Genomic DNA, 14587 nt, shown 5'->3' with positions numbered 1-14587 from the left:
ATTTATTGGCAGCCTTACAAATGCAAACAAGTGTGACACTGCTCCGTCAATGCCAAGATCGTGTTTCTTAGTTGAAGGCTATCGTCGAGAAACAAGTGGAAACAAGAGTTACAGTCAGTGGCAGTTTCTGGCATGCGCAAAATGTGCGGCCGCACCGAGCAACATTTCTTGGCTGTACGCGTACGATTGAACCCTTTTTATACAGCGTGAATGTCATCTTTGTAGTTCTTTGAAAACATCAACGTTTCCTCCACTTGAAAACGGACGTCACGTTTCCAAGCCGCCCTGACGGCGTTCGCAAAGTGATAACCTTCGCCTGAGAACCCGAGGTGAATTAACCGTTTTCTTGCGCCGGGTGAATAAATGCACTGTGAAATAGGACGGAATGTATCGAGACCCCTTGTTGTGAATGTTATCGGGAATGAGATTGGAACAGTGCAAGTGGGAGTAAAGGGTATTGAGTCGGACATAGTGCGGGTCCGAATTTACAGACTTCTGGGATTTGAAATAAATATCATGGAAATGGAACAGATCGTCGATCGATCATCTGACATGGTGAAGCAGCACGTGGTTCATTATCTCAAGCCATTCTTGTGCAGTTGTGTAACGTTGCACTCAATCGATTGTTAACACAGACGATCGGTTCATTTGTAGATTAATTAAATAAATAATATATATATATACACATAATAATAAATAATAATAATAAATAATAAAATAAAAAGGCACCGTTTAACTAAAAATTTTACAAATCTTCAGATTTCAAACCGTTAAACAGTAAATATTCTCCATTCTCTGTATTATTACATGAAAGCAGACAGATTATTTGTGTTTTGATCAAAATAAGATATTTGTGAACGTTCGTAATTAGAATTTGAAAAAAACAAAAAAAAAACAATGATCAACATTTGTTGCCAATTCTTTTTGACATGTTACAAACCAAACAAACAATTTGAGAAGGGATGGAAATTTTGTATTCGATTTATCAATTAATCAAGGGAATCTACGGTTTCAGCACTAATAATATAATAATTCACTTATTTTATTTGATCATCATGTATACATTTATAAAATGCCAACCCTCATATCTTAATTAATCAACCAATAATTTTGGAAAATTAATTTGAACATAAATGATCATTCCTTGTTGATTTATTTTATTGCTGCCAAAAATCTTTTCAATAAATATGACTTAAAAACAACCCAAAAAATATTAAATACATTTTAATTCATCCATTTTTGGAAAAATATGTCGAACTAAACTCTTCAGGAGCTGCTGTAGACCACACCTCACGCTCACGTGAAGATCAACCTCCCCAACTTCAGCTCCTGACACCACTCACTGATCTATGTACATCTCTTACTGGCACACATCCAACACAGATACTACAGTACATTCAGTAATTACACTATTGCAATATTGCCCCTGACTCCAGTCCAACGGCATTTTGAGAGGCTTAGGCAAGCCGTGGCAATTTTGTCAAAACAGGACCTGCTACTGCAACCACCGATCTAAAGTCAACAGCCGTTCACGCAAAGACATCTGACTCTGACATCAGGTTTTTGAACATTGTAATTTTCCACTTGAAGCTTCCCAACAGCGAAGACATTTTGAGGGCTAAGTTTGATCACAGTACAATAGGAGTCTTCCAATTTTTTCTGCAAGTGCCCTCCGAAGTCATCTTTTTGAATTGGCGACCACTTCAACATGCTTTGAAGTGAAAACCCCATTCTCTTTTTATTTTTATTTTTTTTTTTGGCTGTGGGGGTTGGCCTTGCCCATTTACTTCACATTTCCTTGGCAAAGTGCTAGAGTGGCCATCTCACAATTGAAAAATTGCGACTTTGATTGTTATTCCGTAACATTAGGCCTCAAGCGGTTGCCATGCCGACCAGATGAATACAAAAAAAAAAAAACACTATCAGTACAATTGGAGCACTTTTATTGTTTACGCTACGGCGCAATCAGAATATAAGCAACCCTGCACGCAAGGAAATATGCCTTTTGATGAATGGCTATTCCAGCCTATGAATAAAAACAATTCTGTTCAGGTGCACATAATTTCACAGAAGTAAGAAAGTCATTTTCTCTCCACAGATGTTACCATGACCCACTGTTAAGGTAATGGCCCTCGACACATTTCACACGCAGCCCCTTTTTATTTCATTTCCTGTGCAATACGATGACGCAGAGCCATCCGCAAAACAGGCGGTCAGGAAATAAAGTGGGACTTTTTCCCCATTTAATTGTGCCTCTCAAATGAACTTCAAAGAGACAAGTAATTCCCAGTCTTCGTCACCGTTCAACACCCCCCAACCCCCCGAGCTAAAACCTTGTCCTCTTTATTAAAAGCCCCATCCCCTCCTCATCCCCCTTCGAGCCTGTCATGTTCAAACACACTTCCCAGGCTCCTTTGCTCGGCGGGATTAATGAAATATTTGATATGAAGTGTCAAAATAAGGGTAAAGCATCTCAGAGTCACACTTCACTATCACAAAGGGTGGAAATTATATTTCATGATATACAGCTCTGTGAAGGGTTTTTCGCAGAGGAGAAAGAATATATGCCTGAGAGTATTGCTATATTGTCTTTTCAAATATCTGTGCGACTGTAAATTGCTGTTTTTCGTTAGCCCTTCTATTGGGTTTTGCTAACTGTGCTAGCATTAAGCTAGCTGAAGAAGGCAAAGTTGCTTTTGTTTTCAATACACAAAGTGTATTTCTCTTTGTGTTTTGTGTGAAAGGATACTTGAACTTTTTTTCCCCCCAAATATCTGCCACCCATACTCTAAATTGAACAGTGGTGACAATGTTTCTCGTCCAAGTCAGCTAGGCTAGGCTCTCTCCCCCAGTGAAGCTGTTGATTGACATCCCTAGGTTTTATTTCTAATACAATTTAGTGTTTATCTTTCTGAACTGGGGGTAAAAAAAAAGTGAAGTAAAATAAGAGGTTTCTGACATTCTAGGATGCAAAATGAAGTAGGAACTTGTGCTTTATCCCCGTAACTATTTTTTCCCACCGATACCCCTGCGAAAATGCCGATTGCGGGTCAAAAGGAGCCCTTGCATCACACGTCCGTAGGGGGAACCGCTTGTTTGGTAAACCTCATCTCAGGAAAGCGCACACACACACACACACACACACACACACAAGCTGATGAATTGTGACTGACGGGGGGAATCTCCAGAGTAGATGAGCTGAAAAAAAAAAATCCCTGATGGTAGTTGATCTTCAAAAGGTTCACTTGTGGACTAACAGTCAGACAACCCTTTGGTCAAACAATTTCAGATTTAACCTTACAAAGCCCAAGGCATCAAACACTACTATATTTTATTTATTTATTTATTTTTTTTAAAGGCCTTTCTACTACGTTTTTTTTCTTGGCAACAAAAAAGAAGGCTCAGATAATCGAGAGACAAGAGCAACGTCTCCTTTCTTATCCTCACACGAAAACAAAACAGTGCTCAAGTCTCACTTGTATGTCTCGACTGACTTAATTACGAGTGATTAAAGTGCTAAGTATGTTTTGGATTGAGGGAATAGTATATGTTGATTAAATGACAGGATGGCGAAGGACCGGACATGACCATCTGCCTGGGATAAGAGTGCGTGTTGACTGAAGTTAGTGGGGTATGACTCATGTGTGTAGAAAAAAAGAAGCTCAGACAAAAGGTGGCTAAAGTAATCACACTCTGTACTTAAGTATTAGTGCAGATATTTACCTTTACTATAAAAATATGAAATGCAAGTACTCAAAAAGATTATTACTAGCGCTGTCAAGCGATTCAAATTTTTTAACTAATTAATCGAAAATATTTACATTATTGATTAATCGTGGTTTTTGTTTGTTGGCAAAGAAAATCTGTTACTGAAGACTTTACAGAGAGCGCACTGGTCACATTTTTACATTTTACATTTTTTTTAATTCTATTTCATCATTTAAAAAAAAAGTACATATTTTGTCATCTACTCCACAGTTATGTAAAAGTGGGCTAATTTACATAATAACCACATCCACAACAAGTCTGCCCATGACATGATCAGCGAGGCGGGGTGAAGATCCAGAGCCACTTTCAAGCCATGGGCGGGGTCTATTTTGTGTTGTATGAACTGCGTCCTCCGCAAGTTAAAATGCTTTTTGTTGCCTTGTCGCAACTTTCAGGTCCCGCCCCTGGTTGTCATGGGAACAGTAGCTGATTTCAGCAAAGCCATAGAGCGCAAAAGTGTGATATAATTGTTTTAAAACTAAAAGGGGTGGGAAATGCTTTCAAACAGTCACAAATTTGTGTTGTGCGTCAACTGGATGATGGTCGACAAATATTGAATCTCCAAAGCCTCTTTTTTTTTTTTTGACTCCTCACAGCCTCCTTTGAAGCAGCATACTTCACATTCACAAAACTGAATTCCTAATAACGTCACACCAAAGTACGTCGAGTAATATATTTCTGCAGAGCGTCTCACTCGGATGAGATCGACCCACTTTCCCTCTTGTGTTGTTTGGAGATTTCTTGTGGCCGCTAAATTACTCATATGATGAATAAGTTGCCTCTTGTTCTACACCAAATTACGATGAACGTATCAACCTGCCAGAACAGATGTGACAATTGCAGAATGTTAAATATTCAAACGTGGCCTAATATTTGAAATGGAAAGACGCGCCAGATGAAGAAAGCGGTGGAAGAAAATGAATTTGCATTTAAAAGGCATTTCACACATTCAAAGACATATCAACATATTTTGTATTTTATGGAAAATTAAATAACAGATTCCATAACTATAGTATTATACAGTGATGGAATAATAGTGACATAAATCATATTATTAAATTAAAATTTGAAATTATGAAATGAAGCATTAAGTTAATGAATTAAAAATGCCACTTAAAATATAATTTAAAATATGGTTGCAAAACTATTCATATGCAAATTAAATGTCATGTTTATTTATATTTTTTAATATTTATAAATAAATGACAGGTGATAAGTTTTTGAAAAAAAATGTTTTTTTACAGAATATATATTTTTAAATAGTTTTTAGACAATTACATTTTAAAATATTTAAACACACATACATGAATATCAAACACAGCAAATCAGTTCCGTTATTCAGACATAATTATCTAAAAGTGTAATAACGCATTCAATTATCTTGCAAATGTTTTGAAAATATCTCACGTTTGTATAAAACCACTACAAACGTGTTGAGTGATTTTGGCACGCCGTCATGACAATCAAGGTCAAAGAAAATTAATCCATTCAGTCCACATGATTAAACCCAAAGAGTAAATATTTCCTAATCTGCAATGCAAATATTTATTCTTATGGTCCTATAATCATCGTATGATAATTCACATGATTACGCCATACCGTATTTACTTGTTCCAAATGGGAAATCATGAGCAAATATTTTTTAAACAAACTGCTTGCCATCAGCGGCGCATACATGAAAGTAACCACCAGCTCCCTTCATAAATTTGGCCCCGTTTGCGGGTTAAACAATAACAACAAAGCCTCCACCTGAGAGAGGCGACGCTAACGTTCACTTCCTATCGCAGCAATGTGCTCTGACCTGCTCATTAGATGGACAATACCCTGAGGCCAAGCGAACAGCTGTAATCGGGATATACATTTATTGATTCAATTTTAGCTAAACATCACCTCGGGGCCACTTTTAAGTGGGGGCCATCGTGGCAGCTGCCTAATACTCAAATCCGTCACGGGAGCATTTGCACATGTGGAGACAACAGAAATAATCGTAAACATTACAATACATACGTTAGAATCTCTTGAATTGGACAGAACAGGGAATAATCTGCCCTGAAAAGTGTAATTGCACATCCACTCCAGTAGTTGGCGGTGGTGCTCTCCTTGCCCATCGTGTGCAGCGAGTATTAACTCTATAGTGTAGTTTTAATTTGCAAGAAAAATGTTATTATTTATAGTTGTGGCAGAGAGTGGGTAGTGGTGGGGGGGCGCGAATTGTTTTATTCTTGCTAGGGGGTGCGTAACAGAAAATAATTGGGAAGCACTGCGTTGTGTGGGCGAAGAGAGACACAGCTGCCGATACGCTTTCAGGCGTTTATCGAACAGTCAAACTCCTAAATAGTTAACTCCTCGAAGCTCACATGCAGACTAAACAAGACACGGCTATCTTGATGTCACTCACTAGGCCACACCCCTTAAAGGGTAATACTACAGTATAGTAATTGGCCATGTTTTGTTCTCATCCAATATATGGCCAGAAGTCTAACATGCATTGTGTATTTTTCTCTTAACACTGCTTGTTGAGGGTTGATACTTCATTGGAACTAATGTTGAAAAGGCAAAAAAAAATAAAAATCAAGAAAAAAAAACGCCACACACTAGTTAATCCTCTGATACTCGCAGAACTGAGGTTTTGTGCGTCTTACTTTCAACTTCCGCAGTTCTGTTGAATTTTATCATACCATCCATCACCAAAGGATGTTTCTTTATGCGTATTTCCCCAAGCGACGGAGTTCCAAAACGTAAAGAGATTACAAATGTTTGAGGAATGAAAGCCGCATGCGTGCCATATTGTGGCGTAACAAAATAAAAAAATAAAAATTTAAAACGCGAAGGGGAGCGGACTGGGGGAAAGAATGGAACAAATCAGCATTGCATCCACAAAGCGTCGTCTTTTAATATTCAGCGCCAGTCGGCTCCTGATTCATTTGGAGACTGTTGGCGTTGGCGCGCGGAGATAACTTACACTATATGCAATCATCTCCCTTCATGCTTCGGCAGAGAGCAGGACACGGATTTCTTACACTGAGTCCAGCTTTGCTCTAGCGAAGGCGGCTTGGAGTTTGAATTAGCGGCCCAAGCTCAAGAGAAACTCCGTTTTGTCATTTACAGGAAAATGAGCAACGGGATCAATTAGCACACTTTGCAGCTTTCCAATCATCTCCAATCCATCGCTATTATAAACAACGGAGTTTCATGAGCTCATAAGGTCACATATAAAGTTTTTTTTTGTTTTGTTTTGTTTTTTAATTAATCATTCATTCCCAGTAAAAAAAAATGGATTTTGACGTATTTATCCGTCAATGGTATTGAATGAGTTAATCTGATTCCGGGCTGCCATCTCATGCAAATGAGCGGATGTTCACCCCGCCCACCTCTGCTGTGAGGTGTGGTCAACACAAGCTCAGCTTTCGTTACCAAGACGACCAGGGGCGGCGTTATGGGGTGGCTGCTTATGCATCGAAGCCCCCATGACGACGTAATAGCAGGTTGTATTTTCACTTGTGAACGCAGCACTTCACCAATCTGTGTTGTGCGTTATAAAAACATACAAAACTCATTAAATAGAATGTAAACAACGAAACAGTTTGCGCATTGTGATGATTCAACGGGAATTGTACCACCAAGGGGCTGTATCGACATTGCTCACTTGAATTTTGATAACATGGAAGATTTTCGCAATCAAACTACATTTTTGGTAATCGTTTTTTGCAGAGGATAAAGAATATATGCCTGTGAATCTTGTTTTATACTGATATCAATGCTAGTTCTGTTAGCCCTTCTATGGCATTTCCAATGAAATGGTAGCATTAAGTTAGTTGAGTGGTTTGCTTATATACACAATGTGCAAGTTTCTTTTTTTTGAGTTTAGCTTTGTGGTAAACTTCAAGTGGGAGTGGCCAATAAAGAGCTTGATGTAAGCACTTGTCCTCTTATTTTAAGAATTCATCATCTGCAGCTTTTATCGCAAATTTTAAACAACTAAGGGCAAAAAAAAGTCAAACTACGACTCCATTGCTGAACAAATTTGGAAGGTAATCTTGATATTTGTTTTTCATCCATTTTCTGATTGCGATAATTTTTTTCTTAGGGTAAATATATAAATGCCTTCATGCTTGTTGGCGCTGACTTCACTGCTTCCGCCATTTTGTTTTGATACGCAAATCTCGCGTAGTGACAAGATCTCGCGTCACGCGTGAAATCATGTCAATTTGTGAGGAAAACATCATTAAAAGTATGGATATATGGTGTTATGAATCGATATCGGGCTATGAAAAGGAAAATCAATTCTGGATTTTTTTTTAAACCCAGCCCTATCAAGCACTGAGCTTATCTAGACATTATACAAATAAATAAAACGCGTTTTTACTTTTTCCAAAATAGCAGTCTATGCTTTCTAAAAACTGCATTCTACTACACAGCCATTATTAATTGAATTTAGCATGAGCAAGTTTTTGAGAAATGAATTGAGCACCGCAGCAAACAACAAACTGATCTACTACCTTGACTTTCAGGATGCACCAAGTGACCCGAGAGGTGCATCACTTTCTCGGCCCGGAACGAGCACAACACTAAATCCACTTGAAGTGCGGTGTCACGCAGTGGAGCACCTTATCTTCCAAATGATTTTCGTCTGAGTGCAAACAACCGCTGTCGTCAAGAAGCAACACAGGGCTGACAACAAGCACTTGAAAACTGATACGGCCTGCCTCTGTCAATGTTTGTCAATTTAATAAGACACGGGGACAGTGATCAGAGGCGGCGGGGAAACAAACGGCGCACCTGCGCTCGCTCGCGTCCTTTAAGTGGGCCGCGAGACGCTGGCGCCGTCGAGTGCAGTGAAGGATGAACCCAGATACTCGTCTCGCATAGCATCCGATATATGGATTCTCAGCGCGTCTCTCATTGAGGAGTGCGAAAAGTAGAAAATAATGAAATGCAAATGAGCAGCGACTTCTAAGCTAAGTTTTGGAAGGCAGGCCTCGTCGGAATCGTCCTCCTGCAACCAGTTGTCAACTTTTGCACTCGAGTGCGAGCGACTCTTCAAAACTTATGCCAACGACTCCTCCAATGGATTTTCTTTGTGGCTCCCCAGCGGTTACTCCTTTGTGCTTGTTTCCATTCTCTCTTTCAATAAAAGGGAGGATTAAAAAAATAAATAAATAAATAAAAAATAAAAAAAAACAAAGCCTTGATCATGTCTACCAGAAATGGAGTATGCCGTTTTTTGTACCTCGCCCACCGTTTGGCGAATCAGTCACCCACGCCGGCCCTGGACGCAATACTGCAGAGCATTGCAATTTCATGCACCCGGGACAGATAAATCTTTCTACTCGGCCGACCATAAATCTTCAAGAGGACGCTGAACGGCCACACAGTGTGCCACGACTGCACCTGACGCCACTGAGAGAGAGAGAGAGAGAGAGAGAGAGAAAAAAAAAAAAAAGCGGATGCCTTTGAAATCAGGGATGCACCAGAGCCGCTCCGAGATCTCTTAATTCTCAGCCCTGCTGCAAAGCGGTGAAAATGAACGAGCCACAAGGGGCACCCGTAATGACTCGAGGTGGTGCTTAGTGCATGAAACAAACACATAAAAACGGCTTCCATCAGGATGCTGGAAGGTCAAACCAGAGGAATGTCATCAGGCTGCTCAATTTGGTTGTGAAGAAATGCAAACAATACTATGAGCACTAAAGTTTAATCCGACAAATAATCGAGTGCAGGTGTGGGAAAACTATGGCCCGGGGGCCACATGCGGCCCATTAAACGTTTTAATACGGCCCGCCGAACTTGAAAAAGATTAAATGAACAAAACTTGTTCATGTTTTATTTTCTAAATACTGTGGTGTGTCAAAAACATATATTTTGTTGTAATGCTTTTGTTCACTTTCATTTAAAATTAAATGTATTTTTTTCTCAGATGAGGTGAGTTGACCAAAACATTCCATCCATCTGCTCCAGGTCCGGCCCCTCTGTCAAACTTTAGAACCCATTGTGGCCCACCAGTCAAAAAGTTTGCCCAGCCCTGGTCTAGTGCCGACAAAAGGGTCGTCTGCTTTAAGAGGAGACGGTGAATGCGCCTTTATTTGCCAGGGATAGGGACCAAGCCACTGAGGCGAATAGCAGAAATCTGCAAAACGGTGACGACCGCCCTAAAGGGTTTGTAATTGCATAAAGATGCGAAACGATCGGCAAAGCTTTTAAAACTTAGAGGACCAGGAAGCATCAAGCAACACAAATATACTCCCGTCACGTGAAGCTTTTCAATAGTGTTAGTTAGCACACGAGTGAAAATTACTCACTTTCCCAGATCAAGTTCATCTGACGATAAGAAGTTGTTGTCGTCCTTTCCAAAGGTGACACGACCACGTTATCTACTAAGCAAGTGTTCAAAAGAGATTAATTCAGCATTTTGTTTTTCAGTCTAAAATAGCCCTCAGGTGTTTCTGACGTTCTTCAATCAAAATACTCAAAGGATAAATAATTTAAATGCACTTAGCATTCTCCAGTGACGGTCGAGTGTGTCACATCTGTTCCCGTGGCAGTTAATAAACACGAGTTCACGAATAAACTCGACTCGGATCATTCTGCAGAGTGGGAGGGCGGTTTTGTCTCGTTAACTGCTCACCCCTCCCCCAGTACTGCGCGTTAAATGGAGAGTATGGTTTCCGTTACTATGACAACCGCCGTGTTGCAACTAGGCAAGTAGGGACTTGTCTAAAGTACAGGTGGCAAACTCAAGGCCTGGGGGCCAGGTCCTGGCCACCACATCATTTTGTACGGCCCGCGAAAGGAAGTCATGCGTGTCTACTTAGAATTCATGCTCTCGCTCAAATTTCTATCAAAATTTTGAACATTTTGCACAATTCTGTGTTGGCCTTTTTACAGAAACGTGAACATTAACAGAACATACTACTATCCTTGACTTCGGATTTCCAAACTAGTAGTCTATCAGTTTGTAACAATGAGCCGATTGAACATTTATTCGGTTTTACTGTCATAAAGACAACCTTGAGGGAAGCCATAATGACAAAAATGTGTTTGACACTGGTCCAAAGCATCATTTGGGTGTTTTCACAACACATTTTTCACTCGTGAAGGCAGCACTTCATCACCCAGCCGCTAAATCGCATATGCCAAATAGCACTCACATCATGTCATCAACAAACAATCAAGTATGCTAATATCGCTAATGCTAATCTTATACTTTGAATAGAAGCTGAGATCGAGTTGGGAAGTGCTACACGTTGGCGGCAAAGCACTTTTTTTTTCCAATTTGTCAAGGTTATGCATAGCCTGACTAAATAAAGCTCATCCCAGCACCAAAGCAACACTTTTATATTAGAAATGAAATTGAGTTGTTGTTTGCAGCTTTCAGTTTTGACTTGATAGTGATCCCTCCTGTTGCTTGGAAAATGGAGCGAAACCGCGTGGAAAGAGTAATATGTAAACCGGTAAACTAGCCGTGTCATTACATGACAATCCGGTAAAATTCCGAAGAGCTCGCTTAAAAGAGCCATTTTCAGAAATTGGCAGATTACGACAGATTCACTCGGGTGTTCCATTTCACACTCGGTGGGGGGGCCGGCACTCTAGAGAGCTAACTATTTGTACACAAGTCAATTTCCCATAGCATGTCCCCTTTAACATTCCATAAAATTAGCCACCTGATTCCTCCCAAGCGAGCGTTGATCAGCCTCGATCGCACCGCGCGAACCGTGACAACGGGCTGCCTATGGAGCAAGACACGGGCGGAATATCAATGCCGCCTTCACAACTGGCCTGAACCGAGCTGCTGTTCAGCTCTTATTTCCCCAAACGTGAGCCCGTAAAAAGAGGCAGCATGGCCCTTGACGGATGGAGACATCCTGCAGCAAAAAAAAAAGCTTTTTAGGGATTCCCAGCACACGTGTGGTGTGCTTATAACCCACCGCCTCACGCAAAAAAAAAAAGAAGATAAAAAAACCTGTGGATACAGCTCAGCATGGTTCTCATCAGCTAAATCCACATCAGAGAAGAGGGGGTATGTGAAACACATCCTTCAAGAACGGGATAACAAGATCATGGGGGCTTTACTCATTGGAAGGAGAGGCGATGTTACGCGCAGATACACTAACAGTATTTGGAATTTCATCCTATTAGATGAGCTCCTGTCAGTTTTACGGCAAACACGGTAAGACCAATAAAAAGCCAGGTATTGTGGATATAAATGGCACTAATTCAGAGACACGCAATAGACATAATGTCGGGAGTGTTTTTGGCGTGTCCTTATCGTTGATGTTAGGCGCAAAGCTCGGAGCTCCAAACACGGTCAGGTTAGTATTTTTTTCATAAATCATAAATTCTATTGGTCTGTCGCCTCCATCATCTGTCTTGTGAATGCTTGAATAACTGCCAAAGCCGTGCAGCATTATGTCGCCTCAGGATTGAAAGTCTGGGTGTTTTGTTTTTTTTTGTTTGTTTTTAAAAATGACAGCCCGGTTTACAAACGTGTGGTCAACTGTGACTTTATCTATTGCGATCTGTCTTTTACATGCACCACTACATTAATCAGAACAGCCGTTTTCCAGCCGTGTAACATTAAATGGATTTAAACATTACGTGATATCTCAAGATGGCGTTCATTTGCCTATTTAGCGCATCAGTTGTAATCGATTTAATAGTTTTTATTTAAGCAACAGTTTGGTAAAAGGTTTCAAGTAGTTTAATTGAAACTGTAGACATGTTTGTTCAGATTGTCGAAAGGAATTTTCTGTACCTCCCCTGTGAATCCAAATGACATTCCATTCGGATTTGGCCTTCGCGGCGGCTCATTGTGGTTGTCGGTTACAGAAAAAGGCCAAGTTGCCAATCTGTGTTACTGGACCAGTAAACTCCAGACAAAGTTCATGCCAGTTGACTATTACTACGATGGTGAACTTTGAGTGCACTCAGGATGCTCAGTCAAAGCTAAATGCATGTGCACTTTAACTTTTACACCAGGACTATTTTTATGTTTTTTCTTTCTTCCGCAGATGAGCTCATGAATTTATAACTGTGCTGTCTGAATGTGGGTTAGACAAGTGATTCGCAAAGTGTGGCATGAATGCAACTGGTGGCAAACTGTCTCCCTCTAGTGGTACGCTATGAATCACCTAACCGTCAAATTGTTGTTTTTTGGGGGGAGGGGGTGTTTATTGTTTAGTAGTTCAGTTGAATTTAACTTTTAAGTATAATACATTTCAGATGACTATGCTGCATGTGGATTTTTTTTTTCTTTTTGATGGTACTTGTGTCACAAGTTATCCAACTTTCATTCTCAGCTCAGCTCATTCCCCAAAAATTGCTAAAAAAATTAAATAAATAAAAAGTGTCATGGATGGTGCCTTCTGTTGTTGAATCACATTTTCTAGCCCGGATGAGAGCAGTGCAACATTTCCCCCCCCAATGATCTTTTCTTTTTTTTTTTTTTTTATCAAGCACACTTGAACGCACCTCCTCAAGTATCGATCGCCCTTAAATTTGAAGCCTGCCCTGCAAATTGCCTTCAGCCTCCGCTGCTCCGGGATGTGTCGACTCACCGGGACACTTGATGGAACATGCTGCGTGGGTAATAACCGTGTAACTATCCGGCGATACGAAGATGGCTATTTAAAAAAAATTTCACGTTACCAAATTGTGGACTGGGCTGTGTGCATAAACCTCAAAAGAACAACCCACAAAACGCGCATGTCAGACTAAAATAATGCAAACGCATATTTGTAATTTTAAAAAATGCTTTCTCTTACCTCAAAGGCGCGTCCGTTGTATTCCAAGTGCGCCAAAGGTCATTGCGCAAATGTTCAGAGGACAAGAACAGGGAGAGATGACAAGTCGGCAGGAGTGCACATGACCTAATCCTCTTCGGTATATGTCCTTCACATGTGCTCAAGCCTATAATCTTCCAAAGGGGGGAGCTTTCCCCCAATCCCGGCCGTCTATAATCTTCTCTCTCCTCCCCAGGCAGCCTGCATGGTGACGGCGTGCGGTTCACTTTCTTCCGCGCGCACCGGCTGAAGTTGGAGTGATGCGTTCAAGGGTCCTGGTGACTCTGGAGCAGAGTGTGTAGCTCCTTCCAGCGAGGGAGTGTTGCTGGTTGCATCTCTACCCTGACAGGTGGCTCACATGGTCACACACACACACACACGAACATCCATTCACACGGCTGGAGACACAGTGGAATACGAAAGGGAGACACACAACCTGTGAGTCGGCTTGGCTCCGCTCCCCCTCTATCCAGTGGAGTTCCTTTTGTTGCTCTCTGGCGCCACCTAAGGTTGAATTTAGCATATTGATTATCTCGGTGAATTAGGGCTGTCGTGAAATAAGTCATGTTGGATAAACACTTTCTACGGTAAATGTTGTCAAAATGACGACAAGGAGGTGGGCAAGTAGTCTATAGTCTGTACTTTTTGTAAAGAGTTTTTAATACGAAAAAGGTTCATCAAAATAAATTTCATAAAACCAAAAGAGCGACAATAGTAACAAAAGTGGTGGGAGATCAAGGCCTTTGTTGGCCTAACTACCAAAATCAAGAATACATTATTATCCATCCATTCATTATCTAAGATGCTTCTCCTTACAATTTATGATTTAGTTCATTAGATTTTCCACATACATGTACACATACAACATATTCTTCACATTCATGTCATATCCAATGTTGTATTTTTAGGTGAGAGTTTTTATCCAATCAGAATTCAGCAAGCTTGTGTTGCCAGGCAGATTTCTCAGTACCAATGGCTGATACTATTCGGAACGATTAAGAATCAACAGTACGGGTGTCTGTGCTGTGTGAGTGAAC

At 40.5% G+C, this 14587-nt stretch overlaps 1 protein-coding gene and 1 long non-coding RNA gene across 2 annotated transcripts in view; one reads left to right on the top strand and one right to left on the bottom strand.

The window, feature by feature from the left end:
• Positions 1-14041, bottom strand: part of LOC148330108 (protocadherin-15-like) — a 188746-nt gene extending 174705 nt beyond the window's left edge. The window contains exon 1 of the mRNA XM_088304514.1: positions 13533-14041. The gene's annotated coding sequence lies outside the window, so the exon portion shown is untranslated. The remainder of the gene's footprint in view (positions 1-13532) is intronic.
• LOC148330107 (uncharacterized) lies at positions 13214-14065 on the top strand. The gene is made up of 3 exons (XR_015845052.1): positions 13214-13350; positions 13540-13650; positions 13747-14065. It is a non-coding gene; the product is annotated as an uncharacterized LOC148330107 (long non-coding RNA).
• The last annotated feature ends 522 nt before the right edge of the window (positions 14066-14587 follow it).

The sequence above is a fragment of the Idiotropiscis lumnitzeri genome, chromosome 9, assembly GCF_059441095.1.
Source record: "Idiotropiscis lumnitzeri isolate Australia: NSW breed Sydney's pygmy pipehorse chromosome 9, RoL_Ilum_1.0, whole genome shotgun sequence".
Classification (NCBI taxonomy): domain Eukaryota; kingdom Metazoa; phylum Chordata; class Actinopteri; order Syngnathiformes; family Syngnathidae; genus Idiotropiscis; species Idiotropiscis lumnitzeri.
This window is presented reverse-complemented; position numbering and strand designations above follow the sequence as displayed.